The following is a 7757-nucleotide window of genomic DNA, read 5'->3' as shown; positions in this document are numbered from 1 at the left end:
CGCACCAGAGTTTTGTACAGCTGCAACATGACCTCATGGCTCCAAAACTCAATCCCTCTACCAATAAAAGCTAACACACCGTACGCCTTCTTAACAACCCTATCAGCCTGGGTGGCAACTTTCAGGCATCTATGTACATGGACACCGAGAACTCTGCTCATCCACACTACCAAGAATCCTACCATTAGCCCAGTACTCTGTATTCCCGTTACTCCTTCCAAAATGAATCACCTCACACTTTTCTGCATTAAACTCCATTTGCCACTTCTCAGCCCAGCTCGGCAGCTTATCTATGTCCCTCTAACCTGCAACATCTTTCCGCACTGTCGACAATTCCGCCGACTTTAGTGTCATCCGCAAATTTACTCACCCATCCTTCTACGCTCTCCTCCAGGTCATTTATAAAAATAACAAACAGCAGTGGCCCCAAAACAGATCCTTGTGGTACACCACTAGTAACTGAACTCCAGGCTGAACATTTCCCATCAACCACCACCCTCTGTCTTACAGCTAGCCAATTTCTGATCCAAACCGCTAAATCACCCTCAATCCCATGCTTCTGTATTTTCTGCAATAGCCTACCGTGGGGAACCTTATCAAACGCTTTACTGAAATCCATGTACACCACATCAACTGCTTTACCCTCATCCACCTGTTTGGTCACCTTCTCAAAGAACTCAATAAGGTTTGTGAGGCACGACCTACCCTTCACAAAACCGTGTTGATTATCCCGAATCAAATTATTCCTTTCTAGATGATTATAAATCCTATCTATTATAATCCTTTCCAAGACTTTGCCCACAACAGAAGTAAGGCTCACTGGTCTATAGTTACCGGGGTTGTCTCTACTCCCCTTCTTGAACAAGGGGACAACATTTGCTATCCTCCAGTCTTCTGGCACTATTCCTGTAGACAATGACGACATAAAGATCAAAGCCAAAGGCTCTGCAATCTCCATCCTAGCTTCCCAGAGAACCCTAGGATAAATCCTATCCGGCCCAGGGGACTTATCTATTTTCACACTTTCCAGAATTGCTAACACCTCCTTATGAACCTCAATTCTGTCTAGTCTAGTAGTCTGTATCTCAGTATTCTCCTCAACAACATTGTCTTTTTCCCATGTGAATACTGACAAAAAATATTCATTTAGCGCCTCTCCTATCTCCTCGGACTCCACGCACAACTTCCCACTACTGTCCTTGACTGGCCCTACTCTTGCCCTAGTCATTCTTTTATTCCTGACAAATCTATAGAAAGCTTTGGGGTTTTCCCTGATCCTATCTGCCAAGGACTTCTCATGTCCCCTCCTGGCTGTTCTTACCTATCTCTTTAGGTCCTTCCTGGCTAACTTGTAACTCAAGTGCCCTAACTGAACCTTCACATCTCATCTTTACATAAGCCTCCTTCTTCCTCTTGGCAAGTGATTCAACTACTTTAGTAAACCACGGTTCCCTTGCTCGACCACTCCCTCCCTGACAGGTACATACTTATCAAGGACACGCAGTAGCTGTTCCTTGAACATGCTCCACATTTCAATTGTGCCCATACCCTGCAGTTTTCCTCGCCATCCGATGCATCCTCAGTCTTGCCTTATCGCATCATAATTGTCTTTTCCCCAGCTATAACTCTTGTCCTGCGGTATATACCTATCCCTTTCCATCGCTAAAGTAAACGTAACCCAATTGTGGTCACTATCACCAAAGTGCTCACCTACCTCCAAATCTAACACCTGTCCTGGTTCATTACCCAGTACCAAATCCAATTTGGCCTCGCCTCTCATTGGCCTATCTACATACTGTGTCAGGAAACCCTCCTGCACACATTGGAGAAAAACAGACCCATCTAAAGTACTTGAACTATAGCGTTTCCAGTCAATATTTGGAAAGTTAAAGTTCCCCCATAACAACTACCCTGTTACTTTCGCTCCTATGTAGAATCATCTTTGCAATCTTTATCTCTACATCTCTGGAACTTTTCGGAGGCCTATAGAAAACTCCCAACAGGGTGACCTCAGGAGACGACCCTGCCATATCGCAAACTTAAAGGACCCACAGCGCCCTCAACATTATTGGCAGAGTGAAGAGCGAGTATTGGAGACAGCTTAGCTCGCAAACACACACAGCAGGGCAAGCTGGAGCTGCCACCCTTCTGCCACTGTTTACACTCACCATTACAGGCTAACCCTCTTTTTCCCCCCAGGTCATTGAAAATACTCAGACCATACAACAACATTGATGGAGGGTGACAACCCTCCCCAAGATTCACCACCACATCCTCTTACCCATGCTCAGAAAGCAACGCCCTGAACAATAATTAATCTTTATTATCACAAGTAGGCTTACATTAACAAGTTACTGTGAAAAGTCCTTAGTCGCCACATTCCGGCACCTGTTTGGGTACACAGAGGGAGAATTCAGAATGTCCAAATTACCGAACAGCAGATCTTTCGGGACTTGTGGGAGGAAACCCACGCAGACACGGGGAGAACGTGCAGACTCCAAACAGACAGTGACCCAAGTTGGGAATCAAACCTGGGACTCTGGAGCTACCGTGCTGCCCAAGTTGGATTTGAGAGGTTTACAAAAGATACAATTAGTTGATTTTTCTTCAACCAGCATGAAATCTGATATTCTTTTTTATTTTTCTAAATATGGGGCCAATCCGAAGCAGGCACCTACAATGCAGACTTTGGAGTTGTTGCTATGGTGGAGAGTGGCTGCTGCTCTCTGTTGCTCATCAGTTTGCTGCCTGTTCCCAGTGCTGTTTGTTGCTGAGCTGACTGGAGGGAGGCGGGAAGGAAGGAGAAGAAGAAGACAACTTCAAGACAAAGGTGAGAGCGAAACCACTGCCGGGTTTAGGGCCCTGCCCGGACCGGTCCTCCCACCCATCAACAACTGCCTTCAGCGAGGACGAAGCCTTTTTCTTCTTTTATCATGTGTGCTCGTCCCAGGGCAGGGGGATTTAGTAGACGGTGTGTTTGCTGAGCTCCTCCTGCTGAAGACCTCGCAAACGAGCAACTTTCAACAGGGACGACCTCTAATTTTTCATCAATGTGGTCGTTCAAAGTTGGGAACACGGACGGTGTGTTTGCCGGGCCCCTTCCGGGCTGAAGACCTCGCACACCAACATCTACTTTCCAACAGTCTGGTCGTCCTCGGGTGGGAATACAGACTGTATTTGTTGAGCCCCTCCCAGGCTGAAGATCTACTTAGTCTTATGGTCTCCCCTATCCTCCTACTCTCCAGCTTCACAGGAATCTCCCATCACAGACACCAGCCCATCCTCGGTGCCTCGCCCTTCTGTACCGCCATCATCCTCTTCCCACTATGTCCCTTTCTCTCTCTCTCCTTCCTTTCCTTGTTCCTCTGCAGAATCCCACCTCTCTCTTCTCATCCCCCAATAGATGGAGGTGGGGAAGGAGGAGCTCCGAAGGGAGGTAAGGCGGGGCATTTGAAAGTATGGCCCTCTCAGTGGTGGGTCTCAAGAGGGTCCTCCGCCACTTAAGTCCCATCCCCCCTCCCGTTTATTTTAAGATCACGAGAAAGCCCACATCAGGGGGTGTGTGGCACTTGCCCTAAAGGCCACTCCATTGACGCCGGTGACAGGGCTGACTAAAGTCACCTACGTGGGGGCGGTGGCATCATCGCCTTATCTCCCTACAGAGCTTCTTCTCCCCCACCTCCATCTACTGCGGGACGTACATTCCGAGGTGGTGCCGCTCCCTTTTGGCCTGAAGAATGCCCCCCTCAGGCACATACCGGAAGCTCGGGGTCAAGTGTTACGCTCACCCCGCCATGACCATAGAGGCGTGCGTTCGGGGCCCTTGTAGCCACCTCTTGCATGTACGGGAAAGTTGTGTTTTTCCTGATGGCTGAGAGGGCTGATCACCTCTGTCCCTCTCCCTCCACTGATGTTACCACCCCACCACTGGCTGCTGGAGGGAAGGCATCCACCAGGCCACAAGACCCGTAAAAAGGTGAGGAGGGGATTGGCCTGGAGAAACCAGCGCCCCAGAAGACTGGCTCGGGGGGGCTCCTGAAATTGCTAGCCCCACGGACGCTCCACCTCATCCAGGCCCATTGACGCCTGTAATGGCACCACTCCTTGGAGGGGGGAGAAAAACATTGTGGCCATCCCCCTGGTGCGGAGAGGGTGACGCGCCAATCCCTGCCCCTCGACATCACACCCCACCCCTCAAGAATACTGAAAAAGACTTCCGGTTGCGGCCATGCCTAGATAGGTCACACGTTCGGCAGCTCCTGCCGGGAACGGACTTTTGGGCTCTCTAGAGGGGCCCCAACGGCAATTGTTCGATGGCTTCCAGTGTGGGAAGGTGACAGCAAGGTCCCCCCGACCTTGTCTATGGAGTATATGGATCAGACCAGGCGTGGAGCGGTGAAAAAAGGGATCTTGGAGCAGCGAAAAGTGAGAGGGAGAAAAAGCAAGATGGCGGCGGGCGGAGACCAAGCAGCATGGGCGCAGTGGTCGCAGGAGCAGCAGGGGTTTCTTAAACGCTGCTTTGAGGAGCTGAAAACCGAAATGCTGGCACCAATGAAGGCGGCGATTGAGAAGCTAGTGGAGACCCAGAAGGCCCAAGGGGCGGCGATCCGAGAGGTGCGGCAAAAAGCCTCGGAGAACGAGGACGAGATCTTGGGACTGGCGGTGAAGGTGGAGCACACGAGGCGCTGCACAAGAGGTGGGCGGAAAGATTTGAGGACCTGGAGAACAGGTCGAGGAGGAAGAATCTTCGGATTCTGGGTCTCCCTGAAGGAGTGGAGGGGCCCGATGCCAGGACATATGTGAGCACGATGCTCAATTCGCTGATGGGTGCGGGAGCCTTCCCGAGGCCCCTGGAGCTAGATGGGGCGCACCGGGTCCTAGCAAGGAGACCCAAGGCCAACGAGCCATCAAGAGCTGTAGTGGTGAGGTTTCACCACTTTATGGACAGAGAGTGTGTCTTGAGATGGGCCAAGAAAGAGCGGAGCAGCAGGTGGGAGAACACGGAGATCCGAATCTACCAGGACTGGAGTGCATAGGTGGCCAAGAAGAGAGCTGGCTTTAATCAGGCTAAGGCGGTGCTCCATCGGAAGGGGGTGAAGTTCGGGATGCTGCAGCCAGCGCGATTGTGGGCCACGTTCCAGGATTGGCACCACTATTTTGAAACGCCTGATGAGGCTTGGAGCTTTATACAGACTGAAAAGTTGGACTCAAATTGAGGGTTTGTTGTTGTGGGGGGGATGTTTGCTGTATATATGGTTTTAACTACGCTTAGGGAATGTTCCCTTGGTTGGGTGCTGGATGGGGATGGGCGAAGGGATTTGATGGGGAGACTGTGGGAGAGTGTGGGCGTTGGAGGGGCAGACCCCCACGAGGGAAGAGGGGGAGTGGAGGCCCGGGGATGGGGTAGGGCCGCAAAAGGAGCTTTTTCCCGCGCTAGGGAAGGACGGGGGTGGGGGTTGGAGGGGGGGGGGGGGGCGGTACTGGAGAGGAGCGCACACTTATTGCCAGGGAGGAGGGGGAGGGGGGATTCCCACACTGGGGGGGTCGAGGGAATGGCGGGAGAGGCCGGGGTCAGCAGGAATCAGCTGACTTACGGGAGTGTTATGGGGGGAGCAAAAGAGCCAGATGTGGACCTAGCGGGGGGGGAGGAGAGGGGGGTATAGGGTTGCTGCTGCATTGGCCAAAGGGGAACTGGAAATAGGAGAGGTGGTCGGGGCGGGGGTCCGCCATCTGGGGGACTGGAGGTGCGAGCACGTGACTGGCCTAGAAAAGGAGATGGCTAGTCGGCAAGCGGGGGGGGGGAGGAGCAGCCCCACAATCCGGCTGATAACTTGGAATGTGAGGGGCCTGAATGGGCCGGTTAAGGGGGCCCGGGTGTTCGCGCACTTAAAGGGACTGAAGGCAGACGTGGCCATGCTTCAGGAGACACATTTGAAGGTGGCAGATCAGGTCAGGCTGAGAAAGGGATGGGTAGGACAGGTATTCCATTCGGGGCTGGATGCGAAGAACAGAGGGGTTGCAATACTGGTGGGGAAGCGGGCAGTGGATCCATGGAGGTTTGCTAGGCCCCTGGCCCCTTTTCCCATGTACATAGAGCCTACTCCCGGATAGATTTTTTTGTTTTGAGTAGGGCGCTAATCCCGAAAGTGGAAGGAATGGAGTATTCGGCCATAGCCATCTCAGACCACGCCCCGCACTGGGTGGAGCTGGAGTTAGGAGAGGAGAGGGATCAGCGCCCGCTGTGGCGTCTTGATGTGGGATTATTGGCGGATGAGGAGGGTGCGGGGGTGCATTGAGAGATATTTAGAGACCAATGACAACGGAGAGGTGCAGGTGGGGGTAGTCTGAGAGGCGTTGAAGGCGGTGGTCAGGGGAGAGTTAATCTCCATCAGGGCCCACAGGGAGAAGAGAGAGGGCAGGGAGAGGGAGAGGTTGGCGGGGGAGATCTTAAGGGTGGACAGGAGATATGCAGAGGCCTCCCAGGATGGACTACTCAGGGAGCGGCCGAGCCTCCAGACGGAGTTCGACCTGTTGACCACAGGGAAAGCAGAGGCACAGTGGAGGAAAGCACAGGGGGCGACGTACGAGTATGGGGAGAAGGCAAGCCCGATGCTGGCACACCAGCTTCGTAAGAGGGAGGCAGCGAGGGAGATAGGTGAAGTTAAGGATAGCGGGGGGAATACGGTGCGGTGAGAGTAAATGAGGTATTCAAGGACTTCTATAAGGAGCTGTACAGATCTGAGCCCCCAGCGGGGGAAGAGGGGATGCGACAATTTTTGGATCAACTGAGGTTCCCGAGGGTGGAGGAGCAGGAGCTGGCTGGTTTGGGGCGCCAATTGGGCTGGAGGAGCTGGTTAAAGGATTGGGGAACATGCAGGCGGGGAAGGCCCCGGGGCCAGATGGATTCCCGGTCGAGTTTTATAGGAAATATGTGGACCTGCTAGGCCCGTTGCTAGTGAGGACTTTCAATGAGGCAAGGGAGGGGGGGACCCTGCCCCCGACAATGTACGGGGAGTTGATCTCTCTGATCCTGAAGCGGGACAAGGACCCACTGCAATGTGGGTTGTATAGATCGATCTCGCTCCTCAATGTGGATGCTAAGTTGCTGGCAAAAGTGCTGGCTACGAGAATTGAGAACTGTGGCCCGGGGGTGATCCATGAGGACCAGACAGGATTTGTAAAGGGCAGGCAGCTAAACACTAATGTGCGGAGGCTCCTCAATGTGATTATGATGCCATCGGTGGAGGGAGAAGTGGAGGTAGTGGCAGCTATGGGCGCGGAGAAGGCCTTCGACCGGGTGGAGTGGGAGTATCTTTGGGAAGTGTTGAGGAGGTTTGGGTTCCGAGGGGTTCATCAGCTGGATCAGGCTGCTATATAGAGCCCCGGTGGCGAGTGTGGCTACGAATCGGCGGAGGTCGGAGTACTTTCAGCTGTACCGAGGGACGAGGCAGGGGTGCCCCCTGTCCCCCTTATTGTTTGCATTGGCAATTGAGCCTTTGGCCATGTCCAGGAAATGGAGGGCACTGGTCCGAGGGGGAGAGGAACATCGGGTGTCGCTGTATGCGGACACCCTGTTGCTGTGTGTGGCAGATCCAGTGGAGGGGATGGTGGAGGTCACGTGGATCCTAAGGGAGTTTGGGGACTTCTCGGAATATAACCTCAACATGGAGAAAAGTGAGCTCTTTGTGGTGCATCCAGGGGACCAGGGAAGGGGGATAGACGACCTACCATTGAAGAGGGCGGAAAGGAGCTTTCGG

Source organism: Scyliorhinus torazame, chromosome 4, assembly GCF_047496885.1.
Source record: "Scyliorhinus torazame isolate Kashiwa2021f chromosome 4, sScyTor2.1, whole genome shotgun sequence".
Taxonomy (NCBI): domain Eukaryota; kingdom Metazoa; phylum Chordata; class Chondrichthyes; order Carcharhiniformes; family Scyliorhinidae; genus Scyliorhinus; species Scyliorhinus torazame.
This window is presented reverse-complemented; position numbering follows the sequence as displayed.